This window comes from Triturus cristatus, chromosome 8, assembly GCF_964204655.1.
Source record: "Triturus cristatus chromosome 8, aTriCri1.1, whole genome shotgun sequence".
Lineage (NCBI taxonomy): Eukaryota > Metazoa > Chordata > Amphibia > Caudata > Salamandridae > Triturus > Triturus cristatus.
The window spans coordinates 618,776,345-618,794,111 of record NC_140591.1 but is presented as its reverse complement, the minus strand read 5'-3'; the positions used below and the strand labels follow the sequence as shown (position 1 = coordinate 618,794,111).

The 17,767-nt window shown below is 44.6% G+C and overlaps 1 pseudogene; it reads right to left on the bottom strand.

Annotated features, from left to right (window-relative positions):
- Nucleotides 1-15,445: 15,445 nt before the first annotated feature.
- Nucleotides 15,446-17,767, bottom strand: part of LOC146802492 (eukaryotic translation initiation factor 4E type 2 pseudogene) — a 42,485-nt pseudogene continuing 40,163 nt past the window's right edge.

Below are 17,767 nucleotides of genomic sequence, written 5' to 3'. Positions count from 1 at the left end.
TGCTCTGCTCGATTACTTTCACTTTCGCCGCTTTGACCCTTGCATTCCCCCCTCCCTTCTCACCCAGCCCTTTGATGCTCTGCTCGCATCTCCCTCCTCCCTGGGCGTGAAGGGAGACAGAGCCATCCTGCTTGTCTAACTTCCGTGTAGTTCCAATGCAGCGGTTTCTAACTACAGTGTCCTTTCACTTTGCTTGCTATCTGGTTAGCACGCTGTAGCCTGCCTTATGCCTTTGTAATTGGAGACTTTAATGCATAATGTTTATTTACCTCCGTTTTATCACTGATAGAGGTTGTAGGCTGTTTGAGCACGCTGGCTCTGAACTGTAATGTCTGCCCCAGCCTTTTGTATGATTACAAGACTGTAGCGGGCGGACTTTTTACCGCATTATAAGTTTGATATTTATTATTGGCTTTGAACTGTTATGTGTTCCCCGGCATTTTGTTTGTATAACAACATTGTAGCTGGAGTGCTTTTTACTGCGTTATTATTGCTCTCTTTTTAGCACGGTAGCTTTGAAGTGTTATGTCTGTGACTTTTTCCCGTGAAAAATGCTGGGGCACACATAACAGTTCAGAGCCAGCGTGCTCAAAACACGGCAATAATAAAGATGAAACTTCTAACGTAGTAAAAAATCTTCCCGCTGCAGTCTTGTATAATAAGAGTTCCCCTCTCCGCGCCCCTGGCTGCCTTCCAGCGCTAGCTTCACCCCTCGATTTGCGGCTTCCCTGCACCGTCGGACGGTGAGTACCGGGGGCTCCGAACAGGGCTTAGGGCAGGACCCGTGCATGGCGTCGTCCTGTCTGTCGCCGATGGTACCCAGAGCTTTATTCCAAACTCCATGTACCTGTTTATCGGCGACTGCGTCACTCACAGCGAAGTGAGTTTGCTGATAAAAGTCCGTCTAGATGGATGTCTCTGTCATACGAATATTGGCGAGGGCAACAGGCACGGTGCCAGGGCACTGCTCCTCTGTAATCACGCAGCTTGTACGTACTTTTCCTCTTCTGGTAGTGCAGACGTGCCTCCTTGTGCGGAGTCTTCCAGCTTCTTAGTACGATGCCAGATTTTCCAATTTGGCGTGAAATATATTCTGGCCCCCAGGGACTTGCAGGGGGGTGTGTGTATATACAGGAATGTTTGTTGTTGCCACGTCGCCAAATGTGAGCGCTTTTCACTGTTGGTAGCACGTGATCTGATCGTCGCGGCAGTGCCCCTCGCCATGTCCGCGCGCCCCATTGGCACAGAACAATTGCTGCTTGTGTAGGGGAAAGAGTGCATACAAACAATATGCGTTTGTTTGTCAACAAAGCGCATCTTCCAGCAAACACAGCAAAGCAGACCTTTTTAAAACTAACACCAAAACCGTACCCATCCAGGGCAGAATGGCAAGTGGACTATACCAATCCTTGTCGGGTGGTGGGGGGAGAGGGGTTCGATGTACAAATGGCCTTTAAAAGCACGACGGGTTACTTGCCACTGATGCATAACTCACACTTGTGTGTTCGAGCTTCATTAAGAGTGCCTTAAAACGCAGCTGCAGGGTTATGAGTGGTACCACCTCGCAATAAGTCGCGATAGTCTGCCAGCCCCGACTGAGGTCTGCAAAAAGGCAAGCGCGGAAGTGAGGGGTAATGCATCTGTCACAGCGAGGAGCACAGCAGAGGGGCCATGGGGTCTCCCCGGCCGGTGTTGCTGTATAGAACTTGCAACCAGTGTTCCTGTAGGTTCTGGTGGCTCTTCATAGGATGCCGGGAAAACACATGTGGCACATAACACAAGTTATTAGGAACCAAAATATGAATACACGTTGTTCTACCCATTTAGTACTGTAGTGCAAAGGACACATTTCGTATTATTGCCATAATATAGTCTAATGTATGGAAGTAAACCGGCTTACTGCACATTGCGTTAATTTTATACAGCAATTGGGATCATGTTCACTGGCCTGTTCAATGTGGTTTTTGGGGGTTTTTTTCTCTCACTTCATGGATTTAACTCGTTTCCTGGTTCTGTACCTTTGTTTATAACTTCTACTTATTAAAACAAGTTTCCTCCTGAAAACAACCTGCAGATCTGTGGAGAGTAGGTTTATTATCATTGTGGGAGGGGAAGGATGTTACGACAAATTTGGTATGGACATCACTAACCTATTCTGCTTGGTAAAACATTGAATTAATAATTGGGATGGGCACTACCCACCTCAAGGAACAATGGGTCTGTCAACCCTCAGTCACAAAATTAACCTGAGCTCGCCCCCCCCCCCTCCCGCTTCTGCGCAGAGCAGACAACTTGGAGCAATTTGGAAAGTGTCCATGCAGTACCAAACCAGTAAAAGTCAAAATGCACAACAATAAAAAACAAGCATTGGCATAGCCAGTGGGTCTCGCCTTTGGGATCTGTTAAGTGATTTGCCCGAGCTATGTTCAGGTAATCCAAGCTAGTGATTTCGTTCCAGTTTATATTTCACGTTTTACTGAATCTTGCACTCTGAGTGTTAAGTTTTCCCAGGATGTTCTGTTTTTGTTTATTTTTTATTTTTTGTTCAGCTTTTTACTCTTGTATAGTGCATGCTTTGAAATAAGTCGCCTCCAGGTGTTTATAACCGCAACAATTAAGAGCCAGAGTTGAGTCTGAAAGCAATGAGTTTCTCGCAGTGGCTGTCAGTGGGCCAAAAAGGTGATCTGTGGCCGCGGGGAAGTTTCACTCTACGCTGACGTGCAGCAGGGGAGGGCTACATACGAACATGCTTACTACACATACAAAGTCTGAATGGCATGCGTGGCAGGAGCACGTCGAAGTGGGTATCTGTAGGCACGAAATTATACTGTTGAAAGGAACATTACGAGTAAACAAGGCTTGGGGAGGACTTGGAACATGTGTCGTATTTTTCATTGTCGCCAAGTTCCATACATTTTTATTTCACAGTGTGGCCGTAACAAATACACAATCTTACACATACACACACAAGCGCTGAAAAGACACATTTATTCACGCAATGCCTTAAAAACACTCGTATATAAAGACGAGCACAGACACACACAAAAATGCATTTTGTCTGTGCACACGCAGGCACACATGAGTAACTACACACATAGAAAATAAACACACACACATCCTTTCAACCACACTAATATGCATTGATGAGTGCGGCGCACATAGACCTAAACACAACGCATTCACTCGGGCAAACACACACCAATGAATAGGCACACACACCAGACATGCACACCCGTGTGTGAATAGGCACATACAACACACGCACACACGAATATTCACAGACACATATACACACATCCTTATGAACACACTAATATGCATAGATGAGTGCCCACACAAACACAATGCCCACACTCTGGAAACTCATACAAATGAAGAGGCACACACAAACACGCACCCGCGAGTGAATAGGCACACACACACACATGAATAGGCATGAACACATACACACACATCCGTACAAACACAATAATCTGTATAGATGAGTGCCCACACACAAACACAATGCACACACACACGAATGAAGAGGCACACACACGAATGAAGAGGCACACACAAACACGGATATTCGAGTAAATAGGCACACACCAACACAGACATGAATAGGCACGAACACATACACATCTGTACAAACACAATAATATATATAGATTAGTGCCCACACACAAACACAATGCACACTCGGGCAAACACACAGAGGCACACAAACACGTACATGCGAGTGAATAGGCGCACACACCACACAAACACCCCACCCACAGACATGAAGAGGCACAAACACACGCTTACAGACATCTAGCTGTAAAGACAGACCCAGCTCTCTTCCCCGGGCCGGCATTCAGACTGCCCCCACAAGCAGAGGATGTGGCAAAACCGACCCCGTGCAAACCATGTCTCCGCTTTAGCTCTTAGAACGTGTCCGGGCGCTGGGTGGCGAGCTGCACGTGGTATTAAAAGTAAATGCTGGCTACACACACTGATAAGACCCGTCCAGGCCGCCTACCAAATGTTGTGCTTTCCAGTCTTGTATTTACCTTCGTAATGTTTCCTTTGGAGGATTGTGTGTGTGTGTACACGGGGGCATGGTCTGTCTGGCAGTTTTTTGACACGCTCCTACAGAGTAGGAAAGTGGACGCACAAGTTGATCAATAAAAATGCAAGTTCTCCAGACAATGCACACCATAACAAGCATTTGCAATGCAATAGGTCTCGCAGTTACACGAGTTAAAGCTATTGGCATTGTAAATGACAATGCCAATAGGCATTGTTATTTGCAATGTCAATAGCTCAAACTCGCGTAAATGCGAGACCTAATGCATTGCAAATGCTTGTTAACTTTTTTACCCAACCCATCCCCCCCTATAACCTGTGGCACCCTCCTAACTCTACCTGACTCTACCCACGCTCGCCACAGGAACCTTTCCCTTAACATTGGGGTGTCATGAACTTACGCCCCTTGGCCCCAAGGCCGTGACCCCCCCCCAGATACTAATAAGGATTATCAAACATAGAAGAAAAAAGAAAAAAGAAAAAAAACATTTGTGAATAATCCAATTTTCACAAGAGGCATACAGGTACTAAGTGTTACATTTCAGACTGGTCATTTTAAATCCCATGGAGCAACGCCTGTGCTTCCTCCACATCTGATAGCATATTAAATTTTCCTTTAATCAGTACTCTAAGTTTAGACTGTTGTGCAATCATTGCTTGGGCCCCTTTGGCTTTGAATAGATGTCAGATTTTAACGAACTCCTTCCTACGTCTCGCCGCCGCTGCAGACATATCGGAGAAGATTCGGCATTTCGCTGTGTCATTCACGGGGAACTGCCTTTGCTGAATTGTCTTAGATAGAATTTGCTCCTTAATTCTGACATCTGCAAAATTTAGAAGAATAGTTCGCGGGAGAGTTGAATTCGGGAATGGGCGAGCAGGAACCCGATGAGCTCTAGTGATAGTGAGATCGTCTTTATGCTCTGGTATCACCACCTGACGAAGAAACGTAATCACCCATGCAAGCATCTCTGTCCCTTCAATTCCTTCGGCAACACCCACTATTCGTAGATTGGACCTTCTATTATAGTTCTCCAAATCGTCCAATTTGATCTCGATAGCCTTTGTTATTTTAGAGACATCTTTGGACTCCTGCTTTACCTCAACCATTTGGTCCTCTAGAGAAGAGATCCTCTCCTCTGCCTCAAGTAAACGAGCTGGAAAAGTAGAAACTAGTTCCTCGATTTTATCCATTTTGTCCAGTCTTTGATGAATCGCTGTTAATTCAGCGTTTTGTGGCCTCTTGATATCTCTCACTTCATCCAGAATTAGGTTCAGCAAATCCTTCACAGACATCCTCATTTCACCCTCAGTCTCTGTGTCCATCTCTAGCAAAGGGCCTAAGGGGTCAGCCACCACCCTGTCACACCCTGTGTCAGAGAATTCAAAAGGCTGTGTTGTTGTGCTCCCTACATCTTCTTTTGTAACATCCGCAGCGTCAATTGTTATCTTTTTTTCCTTTGAATCAGATGTAAGAATGACAGAAGGAGCAGGGCTTATAGAGGCACTTGCCGCCAGATTCGAACTATTTGTGCCTGCATGCTGAATCTGGCCTGATTCCACGTTCGAAGACATCAAAGAGGGCGCTTTATTGGGGGAGAGAAGAAGTGATTTTTTAGTGAACAGGGGAAATTGCTTAGATGGAGGATGCAATAGGGGAGGTTGAGTGAGCTCATGAGTCTTAGAGTGGTCTTCAGGATGTGAAGCATTGAGTTAACCCCTCATATTCAATTGAACTAAGTTTTCTATTACTATGTCCTCGGCCTCTGAGCTCTCTGTTGAACGTACCAAATCGTCTTCCTTGGAGGCAGATCCATCTAATAACCTTGCCGCTGCCTCCTTTGCCTGCTGTCGGCGTTGCTTAGCTTTGATGCGAGCATTTAATAGCTTTCCCATAATGCGTGTCTCTATTATTATTCAGATACTCCGGGGATTCACTCGCTTAACGCTGAAAACTTAATTTTTTTCCCCCCTTCAAGAACTTTTGGGAAAGAGTAGCTACTTAATGTGGTTTACTCACTGAATACAAGATTTTGGCAAAAGCAGGAGGCGAGAGCTGAAGCTGCTCTATTCCAAACAGTCCATGGCCGCAATACCGTTGCGTGCTCCCTCCCAGATGTCGGGAAGTCCAGACCGCCTCTTCCCTTGCTTATGCGCTTAATGCCTTCCACATCCTCAGTCAATACCAGAGCGAATTATCCACGGGCTAGGCAGCAGTCAAATTCCAATCCATCAGCAGGGAACAGAGAACTGACCAAGAACAGCTGGTCTCCCTCGTCTCCTTCAGAACGCGAAAACGCCGAAAACTGCGCTCCAGCGGGGAAATCAGAGCAGGAGCAGTCTCACCTCCTCACCACCGTAGTTGATTTTTCCCGTAATTTCAGCTTTTTTCCCCGTCTGGGGTACAAAAGAGACTCTGGCACCGGCACCGACTCCAACTCCGGCTCAAAGATCAAAGACCGATAAAGACACAGCAAGAACCTGCAAACGACCCGCGGCGGCCGCCCCGCGGCGGCGGCCGCCGCCATCACTGACCTCTAGAGGGGGAGGGGCAACACGGCTCTCAGGTGCTACGTGGAGGCGTGGAAACTCCAGAGGGTGTGGCCGAGGGGGGCTAGCGCGGGCCCGTTAGTAAATGGTGCCCTTTTGTGCTTGAACCTATGGCTCCTGCCCCTCCACCATGACCTTGAAGGGTCCCTGCATGAGTAATGGGGCGATTCCTATGAGTCTCTGCTGTGCTGGTTGTAAAGTCTTGTGCAGTGGGAGAATGATGAGATTCAACAGGTGGACGCATTTAAGAGCATTTTCAAGAGGGTTTCTCCCATCTCGTTTCCCCACTCCCCGCTCCCATTGGCTGCCAAGTTGTGCTGTGAATTGAGGGAGTGGTCCATGGATTCCTATTGGAACCATAACTAGGCCCAGGCACACAAAAAGTGGCCCGCGTTCGCAGGCAGTAACCTTTTAGTGAAACATTTCATCTTAGTATCAGCAGGTTACATTTGGGGCGAGTCCCCTGCTCATGACTGCAAACGCCATTATAACCAGAATAAAGATGAAATCAAGAACACAAATGAAATAAAGAAATCTGTGTAAGGAAAACAGAACATTGAATACATTACCTTATTTGATCCTGATAATATTGAAACGTGTCCATACATGCCAATGGACCCGATTCAAGCGGGAGACTACTAATTTTTCAAGCAAAAATGGCTTTATTGTAGCTGTTTCCCACCTGAAATTGCACTTTCTACAATAGAAGTCAATGGGGAATTTTCATTCTCCCTATTTTTTTATTTTAAGTCTCCCACGTCCCTGTCCTAAAATGTTGGCATGTATGTGTGTCATAATAAAACTGAGTATGGCAGAGCTTTAAGTGGGATGAAAAAACTGGGGGGGGTCTCTCAAAGTGGTGTGGCCAAAGTAATTAAGGGCGTGGCTTAAAACACGCATGTTAAAAATATGTGCCTTCGCAGAGTGTGCCACCCGACTTGTATTTTGCTGTTTCTGTCATTGCATCCAGATACGATACACCAAGTAACATCATACCTACAAGAAGTCAGGACTATTTGCTTTGTCAATGGTTGTTAGATGTATAAGATAAATAAGCAGCAACTATGGCTTGTATATAATATTGAAAAAGCTTCCATTTAAAGCCCTGGTGACACCACGACAATGTTGCTGCTCCTGAGTTACAAAAAGAGAAGGGTAATCCAAAGAGAAAATGCCTCTCTTTAAAGGATTTCCCTTCCCCTACAACGCTCACCTGGCATGACGTCATGCCGCAACTTCTCCACTAGTGAGAAGTGGGCAGTGTGAGCAGCGCACATCGATGTGCCTGCTGTCCCTGCAGTCTGGGAAAAAGGACCGCCTGTGCCAGGGCACAAACAGAGCCCGATAGAGACACGTTTCGAGGCCCCTTTTAAACAAGCATTTGCAATGCATTAGATCGCGCATTTGCGAGATTTTGTGCTGTTGGCATTGTAAATGACAATGCCTTTTATTATTGTATGTTTTTTAAACATATACATAAAAGGCATTGTCATTTACAATGCCAATAGCACAAAATCTCGCAAATGCGAGACCTAATGCATTGCAAATGCTTGTTATTAATAAGTTATTGCTAAACACAGAGGCCTGAGGTCCGAGGCCCCCTCCAGGTCAGTGCCCAGTGCGGCCGCACCACTCGCACAGCCCTAAAGCTGGCCCTGCCTGGGTTGTGGCCAACATGTTATACAAAGTGCAAGGTAGCTACTGCTCTGGCCGTACTGACGTAGCACTGGGAGCTGGTTGAGAAAGGTAAAACAAAAGGAAAAAATGGCCGCCAACATGCGCATGCACAGTGATTCAAGTATTTGAAGAAAATCGGAAAATAAACCTCTTGGGCCTCTTATGTTTTAGATGCTGAAGAGATTCAAGAGTGTCTTATCTCTGGGTGCCTGAAACTGTGATGTTGCAATTTCATCCACACATTGACTAGCCTCAGCTACTCACAATGAGCTCACGCTCTATGGAGTTCTTCCCACCTGGAAGGATAAGTCATAGGAAACGTTACCTGGCACTGAGATCTAAGCTTTCCATGTATCTAAAATGCTCAGTGAATGTAATCAGGGTGTTTTTGATTGGATGTTAACTTTTTTCTGATGGGTATTACATGGTATGCTTTTGTTAGGATGAATTGTCCAACGTTCTAAACCACAATCCATTGCATTTAGAATCGTTCATGAGTTCCTCTCCAGAACAGCCTGAAAAACATAACACTCTTAAGGTAATATATTTGGAAAATGTTATTGTAATTCGGTCAAATTTTAGGGTAGCCCCTTAAAATAGGCACCTAACATTAGCTAACATCACCCACTCTGTGTGTGCTCTAATGTCCCTCCCTGCCCCTCCACTGAACAGAATTGTTCCAAGGTTGTCAGATCTACAAAGTTTGCACTTGTTGGTTTGTGGAAATATTGGCGCAAAACTGACTTAAGCTGTTGCGAGCTTTTCTTACTCTGGCCTTTGGTTCTTAAAGGGGGCGGGGCCTTATCAATTAGCAAAAACCTTATTGTATTTGTGTGTCGCTTCCTCTTTTTCTTCCTACCATTTTGTTTGATCACTGCACCTCAGACTAAGGCATCTCTAGGTTCGTGTTAGGCTCCTCATCTGTCATTGATGCCACTAGAACTATTAGAGTGTTAATCTCATCTTCATCAAGGCACACTTGCCTCAAGAACCACACACTGGAAGCACCCAAGCTATCATTTCATACAAGAACGTATACAGCTCACGCGGACACGTTTCTAAGATCATACAGATGTCTAATGTTTAGTTTCTTATCAGCAATGAACTCTATATACAATTTTTTTTAAAGTTTAGAGGTCTGAGATTTTATGTTGGTTAAACTTAAATGAACTCAGGCAAGCTGATGGATTCTTGTTTTTTTTTAATTAATGTCAGCCACTGTCTGTGCCACATTTCAGTCTATTGCTTTGCTTTGGTTACTGCGCCATTTCATGCACAGGCCAACCCTGTGCAAATCAGCCTGGTCAAGCCCCATTAGGAACAGTGTGGCATATATTGTATGGACACGTAGGGGCAGATTTACAATGAAATGTCGGAGCGCAGACCTACATCAAATTTGGCAGAGCCATGCTCCGACATTTCCAAAATGGTGGGGTGAACAATCTTTACAACAATATGGCGCACTCCTGAGTTTTCCCTAGCGCTGGCGCTAAAATTAGCAGTCTTTCGCCAACACAGGCACTCTTGCACCTTCCTGCACCATTGTTAATGGCATTTTGGTATTTCTATGTGTGCTGCAGAATGCAGCACAGATAGAAAAAGCAAAAACAAGGAGAAATAAAAAGTATTTCTCCTCGGTTTACCATTCTAAAGCCTGCTCTTGCATGGCACTAGTTTTTGGAGCTGCCTCAAATTTACACATACTTGTACATCTGTGGCAGCGTCAAAAAGCAATGAGTGTTGCGGTGGAATACCGTATTTACAAGGCGGTGTTAAGCCACAAAAAGTGGCTTAACGTTGCTCTGTAAATATGGAAAAGAGCATAGCGCCACCAGAACATCGCTAAAAGTGATGTTCTAGTGGCGCTATCCCCTTGTAAATATACCCCATACTCTGTCAACAGGAACAAAAGCAACTGATGGTGCAGCTGAGTATTACAGCACTGCCAGCATGAAACCCACGTATGGGGGCACAGTCGCACTCAGGGCATCCCACTGAAAAATGCAAACAAAGGTGATGGATGAAATACTTACATTAATCTTAGCCACAGGTGTTTACTCTGGGCTTATTCCAGTCCATTGACTATTACTTACTGTGTTATTTCTGACATTATCCAGTCCTAGACAAATCAGCCTCGGCCATATGGCGCAGCTTGAGTCCCGTGGTACATTTACCACATAACCCATGTCACGGCCTTCTTGTTGCACTAAGGGCCAGGAACATTGCTTCATGGGGGGGTGTTTGGAGTGTTACACCCCCCTAAAAAATGTATTTTCTGATAAATAGTTGGGTTCAGGTGCTTTCAGTCCGGTATGGTGAGGTGTCTGTCAGATTTCACCAGGAATTTTTAATACACACGCAGTAAGAACACATACACAGTCTCTCCCTCTCTTGGTTTTGAAAGTCTTAAACAATTTTTGTTATTTTACAAAATATTGATATACATCTCACTTAGTACCCCTACCTATCCACATTCCTCGCCCTTTTCGCTGTCCATTAAGCCCTTCCCGTCTGCCCTGCTTGTGGTATAATGTATTTTAACATATGCCAGCGTGATTGTTGGAAAATCTGAAGCTCACACCCCCTAATCTTACTGGCCATGCTATTCCCCGGCTTAGGGCACCTCACTGGGACTGGGGCTTTTGTTCCTATTCACAGGCAACTTGCCCTAGCAGTTTGGGCTCACTTGTTCGTATTGAAGGAGGACCAAGTCTGATTTGCATAATTTTGGTCTTTGTCTGGAGTGGAACAGGGAGCTAAAAGTGATGGACTAGAATACAGCAGCAAGTAATTTATAGTAGCTGAAATTTATGCAAGTGGATTACACAAGAGACGTCTTGTGTAAATTTTAAATATTGTTCTGCACGTTATTTGCTGAATGTTCTCATTCTCTTACATTTATGCTCTGGAATAGTTTTTCTTCGCACGGTGGCAGTGTCCTTTGCAGGTACTAGTTGGTGCTGAAAACAGATGGCTCATTTTCTTCTCAGTTGACTTTAAATTATTTTCCCACAGCTAAAACTGAAGGAATGCTAGTGCCCTTTTTTTACTCTAATCAATTGCAAAGGGCAGGAGAGTCTCAATATTTTAATGTGAAACCCCACAAATCAACTACGGGTAGTCTGGGGCGTAGCTTCCATTGGTGCAGCAGGTGCAGTGGTACCCGGGCCATTGAGCCCTGATTATTGCTGTATTTTATAATCCAAACAGCAGCTAGGGACCCTTTTTCCTTCTTTGCATTAGGGCCCATGGCACACTGACTGGCCACTATTGTTGTATTTGCAATACAACTAAGAAAATGACCACGGGGCATATTATCAAGCACGGAGTTAAAATTATCGCCGCTTTAGCGGCAGAAAACTGCCGCTTAAGCGGAGATAATGGGCTTGATAATATGCCCTGGAGAATTCCAATAGAAGCCCATGTTAACACCAGAACATGGGCTTCTATGGGAATTCACAAGGGCATATTATCAAGCCCATTATCGCCGCTTTAGCAGCAGTTTTCTGCCGCTAAAGCGGCGATAATTTTAACTCCGTTTGTTGATAATAAACCCCCACATTCTCTCGTCAGGAAGAAATATTCCGTATTATTAAAATGTTAATGGCTTGACAACCCATTAATTAAAGCCATGCTGCTGAACTTTTCGTGACAGAATATGCTGCTATAAAAATGCAATTGTGCTATTTTTTTGCAACATAGTTCATTTGTGCATTGGTATCTTGCACTTTTCTATGTGTGTTCCTCTTTATTAACATTTTCTCAAGATGTGGGGCACTTTGGTGCAGGTGTTTTGTCTTAAAAATATTAAAATGTTTATTGAGTTTAAAGCACTTGTAAAAATGTCATGCCAGGGCTACTTCAAGTGAAAGGACGTACGCAATACGCCTTTTCTTCCTCAATAAAATCTGCATGTAACACACACATTCCACGTTTCTCCCACTTAACCTTGTTTCCGATCGCTCTCAGTAGCAGCTTTTCCACCTATGGGGCATATTTACGAGGGCCTTGAGTCATGCTTGCACTGCAGCGTGGTACATGCACGACCCAAAGCCCCAAGTCATATTTATGAAGCCAGCAAAGCCACTTTGCATGGCTTTGAATGGTTTCATAAATATGGAGGAATCCAATGCAGGGCACATCGCTGCGTTGCATTACTCTGCACAAGGGACGTATTCCATGGGCCTTGCGGTGGGTGTCCCCATGCAAATCCCAAGGCTTTTGATGCATTTTCAGATTTACCAAACCTGGTAAACCTGGAAATACACAAAAAAGATACGTCTCAGAAGGTGAGGCGTAACGAGGAGAAATATGTTTATTCTTCTATTTCTTTACTCTTTCTATGTGTGCTGCATTCTGCAGTAAACATAGAAAGAGGAAAACACCTCTACAGATTTTTTTGGTACAGGAAGGTGCCCCTTCCTGCACAAAAACAATCCTGCCTACAACGCAGGCATCCTTACACCATGGTGCAAGGGTGCCTGTGTTGGCTATAGGCTGCCGAAATGTTGCCAGTGCAGGGGGAAAGGACAGGGGTACACTGTATTAGAAAAATACAGTGCATTCCTGCCCTTTCCCTGTGATGCAGGGCAGCACAGCAAGGTAACTTGCTGCACTGCCCTGCACCACCTTTTCCATAAATCTTCCCTTATGAGAATAGCACCACGGGCCCTAACATGATGAGCTTTGCTGGTGCAGTGCGGAGTGGAGAGCCTGTTTTATGTGCCTGCAGTGCGTAAAGTGAATCATTTAACCCAATATTTCTCGGAATTAGTGCTTTATTTTCAGACACCACAGCTAAAGAACAGAAAAAGACAAACCTTGCTCTCTTTTTCTGAGCTGTACTCTCTGAAAAAATGCATTAGCTCCCAAAAATATCGGGATAAATGAATCTCTTTACACACTGCAAGCGCATAAAAGAGGCGCCTGGCTTTGCACAACGCCATTAAGGCCCATCGCGATATGGGCCCCATGATGCATGAGTGCTACACTATTACTACAAACTGAGGGGCCTATTTACGAGCTGGTTTGTGTCGCTCTTGCACCACACAACATGGTGCAAAAGTCACGCAAACCAGAAGTCAGATTTATGAAGCCATGCAAGGCCAATCTTTGTGGCCCTGGGTGGCCACATAAATCTGGAGTAAGGCAACTCAGTGTAAATCACTGAGTTGCCTTACTCTGCCCTAGGAAGGCAAGCCATGGTCATTGGGTGGGTGTTACCACGCAACATCCATGTGTTTTTTTGCAATTCCAGATTTACCAGAACTGGTAAACTTGTGAATGTGCCCAAAAGATTCCACTTCCCAGGAGAGGCGTAACAAGGAGAAATATCTTTGAGGGGCACCTTCCAGCTCAAAAGCAATCGTAAGTGGCATATTCTACTTTCTATTTCTGCTGCAGAATGCAGCACACTTAGTAAGAGGAAGAAAATAGGAGAAATAGAGATATTTCTCCTCGTTACCCCTCCCCTTGGAAGCCATAGCATTTTGGTGCATTCCCAGGTTTACCAGTTTCGGTAAATCAGGGAATGCGTTGAAACCCATGGGAGTTGCATAAGAACACCCATGCAACGCCAATGGAATGCCTTCGCAGGGTTAAGTAACGCAGCAATTTGCGCTGTGTTGCCTTAGTGCAGATTTATGAAGCCGCTCATGGGCGTGGCTTCATAAATATTACTTAAGGTTGGGTTCACGCATGTAGCACGTTGAATGGTGCAAACGAAACGCAAACCTACTCGCAAATATACCCCTGAGAGACATCATTACTTTATTTCTTTCCGAGAGAGGGATACGGTTCGGCCCTAGGTTGGAAGGAACCCTCAATGCACGCCAGAGACAGCATTAAGTGTTGCAGGGCGGCTGGCAGTTGTGACGCATTATAAGGCATCCCTACTTCCTTTGATGTCGGTCCAAAGATAGCACAAAAACTTTAACGTATTTGAACAGGTTGAGTGTTTGAGTTGCTTGAGTGTTTGAACAGCTACATCCTCGAAGCAGAACCGAAGGAAGAAGCAATGACTTCAGTGTTTTATGTTGGGACCAGTTCAAAGGACAGCGCAGTCTCTGATAATGCCAATGACCTCCCTTCAATTTCAATTTCTTTTCCAGCCATTGGAATTGTTTTCTTCCACAAACTTCATCAGAGCCAGATGAAAGCTTGCTCTTTGCCCAAGAGACTGCACCTTAGTACAGACTTTGGGCCCAATTTAAAAAACCTTTTTTTGTGTCCTTAAATGTAAGTTGCACAAAAATATATATTTATTTTAAGGAGATGTACTTTTATCTAAAGCATTCAAGACTAAACCTACAATGTTCCGACTGAAAATAGTTTATAGTGATTGCTTTGGTTTCCAGTTTTCATTCTGTCGTCTTTATGAGGGAGGCAATTCTGACAGTCTACCAAACAACTGAGACCACTAAATTCTATGTAAGCGACTGTTAAGGGAAATGAGAGCTGGTTCAGCCAATCAGAAGGAATCCACTGAAATATGAAAGTTACAGTAAACACACACCCTCATTCCTTCTCTCAGCTATTTTAAATCTCATTCTAAGTGTGCCTGTCCTGAGCCAAGTAATCTGTACCAAAATGGTCTGGATCTACAACCACAAAATAAAAAGACCTTACCACCAAAACAAACATACAATCCAATATTTTTTTAAACAGTATCAACATTTTGAGTAAAGTTCTGACAAAAGGTACATGAGGTTTCAATTTTTCCCTCAAAAACTTCGAGGCGGTAACTTTCTTCAGAGCAATGGCTGCCTTCTATTTATGCACACGTTTTCTTGCATTCTGATTTTTTTATTTTATTTTTGTAATTTTATATAGCGCAACTCAGCCTGAAGGTACTGGAGCACTTTACATGCGCGCCAGTTACATAACACAAGGACACATTCATTTTTTGGTAGGCACACAGAGATTAAGAGATTTGCCCAGAATCACAGGATGTTGAGTCGACACCGAGACTCGAACCTGGTTGGTTTTCCCAGCTCCAAAGTCAGCTGCTCTGACCCTTTGGCCTTATCCAGAACTTTGCCCAAACAGCTGCCTGCAGACAATATCTTGTGTACGTTCACGACCATTTTGAAAGGTGAAGTGACAGCGGTTGGTAAGTGAGTCGGATCAGAAGACCACGCAGGAGACAGCACATCTCTTATAATGAGCATTAGCTCAAGGAGTCCACAGGAGGGTTCAGCTTCCATTTCCCAGGTCACGTGGCAGTTTGCCAGATCTACTGTCATCCTCGGAAAATCTGGAGGGCAGATGAAACAAGTTGTTTTTCCTAGGGGGAACTTTTTTGTTGGAGATGCTGGAGTTATCTGTGAGGCACTCATTGTGAGTCTTGCACTCCATGGTGGCATTTAGCAGCGGGTTTAGCACACACCGCAGTGTGTCTCGGATACACGCCGTGGTGTGCTGCTTATTTGCAATTTTATTCCAGATGGCAAGGATGTCTTCCTGAAATTGGATGTAGAATTTCACGCCGCTGATCTCCCATCATGAACTGTTCCCCCCAGCATGGCCAGGATGACGTTCTACCAGAAACATTAGGCCAATCCTTTCCGCAAGCGAATCATCCTATTTCCCATTCTTGTTCGCCTAATCCTCCCACATTGGTTTGATGTCTTCCTTGAACAGGTGGACGTCTCTGTCAGCTGTGAGATTGCCTGGCCTCACCAAGTGGATGTACACCTTCCAGAACTGCTCCACCAAAGACACAGTCCCAAATTGCTTGATATTCTGTTCATAGTTGGTGGTGCTTGCTGGTGTGCTGGGGGGGGGGGGTCCACCAGGAGTACTAGAATGTGTAAGTATACTGATAGGGTGTTTATCTACTCCTTCATCTCCCCTCTGCTCATTGCCTCGGTGCTGGGGCCTGGCACAGGCTACTCTGGAGATCTCAGGCCGACAGAGGCCCGCTTTTCAGTTGTGGCCAATGAGCACAGCCAGGCGCGGCATCCCCTACTTCTGCACCAATAAGCTTTTAAATATACAAGCCTGATTTACAAAGCATGTTTTCTAAGTAGTCTCCAGGAGTAAGACATGTTACTCAGGTAATCACGAGTAAACAATCATGTCATGTAACATCCCTCAGTCTCATTATAACTTTTTTCAGAGATCCCAAAAGGTCCCTCAGAGATTCCTCTACCATCCTTACTGTTCAATATATTCACTTGAGGCCAATGGCTCAGCTGTTGAGCACCATCTCAGATTCTACATGTGCCCAGACAATATTTAATTCCACATCTGGGGGTGCTAGATGAAGGAGATTACCATGTCTGAATGTTGTGAGGACCAACATCCTGAGAGTGGGAGACGCAGTACATTGTGGCTTCTATTCACCTGGCCAAACAAACGGAGAGTCTCACCTGCCACTAGTCAGGCCGCCAAGCATGGTGGAGTATGGTTTGACACAGACCTGTCGTTTGGCCACCACATTTGAATAGTAATTAGAAAGTTGTCACATGCTGTAGCTACCAGCAAAAATTCAATAGTCTAGGACTCTGGTACAATTGATGCTTGTGGATTGCAATATCACCTATGTCGGTGCCCATAAGAAAGAGATTGCAAAACGTCAGAGTCTGCAAAATCAAGCAACCAGACTCTGCTTCAGCCTCAAGAAATCAGATCATATTTCTCAAGCCTTCAGAGAAATGTCACTGGCTTATAGCAGTACAGAGAATAAATGTCACATTATTCACATTATTCTACCATCAACAAACTGCAGGAGCGCTGAGATCTCAAATACGTACAGTCTCTGTCCCGCCATACTCTCTTAACTGAAACCTGAGATTCAGAAAGGCAAACAGCACTGTACAAGCCAGAAACAACTGCAAGAAACTGCAAGAAACATGTAGGGAAATTGATACAAGTGCACGGTTCTTACCTCTGAAATAATCTCTGTGCCCAAATCGCAGGACCCTTCGCAAACTGGCAGTGTTCATGAAAAAAAAAACTGAAAACCTAAATATTCACTGGGACTGTCTTGTTCCAGCATGTAGGACCCATGATTACCACCTCTCTCCTTCAGAGACAGAGTCTACAGAAAAAAATGTGGGTGTTGAATAACTAATCGGGGACGTAGCTCCGACTTGGGCACTGTCTATCTTCTGCGAAGAAAGAAGGCAGGGATCCTAATATCTCGTTGCCTTCCATGATCAATAGTAAAATAAATACATACATACATACAAACATACATACATGCATGTATAATAAATGCTTGCTAAAACAAACCCAGCAGAACTACACACTCCATGGATCATAGCCTCTATCACAATTTGTAGATATGGGGCATGCATAAGCTTAACTCCTTGAACTAGATCTTGACTATGGTGTACTCACTCAGTACATTATTCTTTGCACTGTAGATCGAAGTAGGTAAAACCCAAAGGCATTCTTAAGCCATTGTTTGGGGCTCTAATAATAATATTGCTAATCAATTGCAAACACAAGTTTATAAACCGGATCAAGTTAAAAAGTTTGGAAA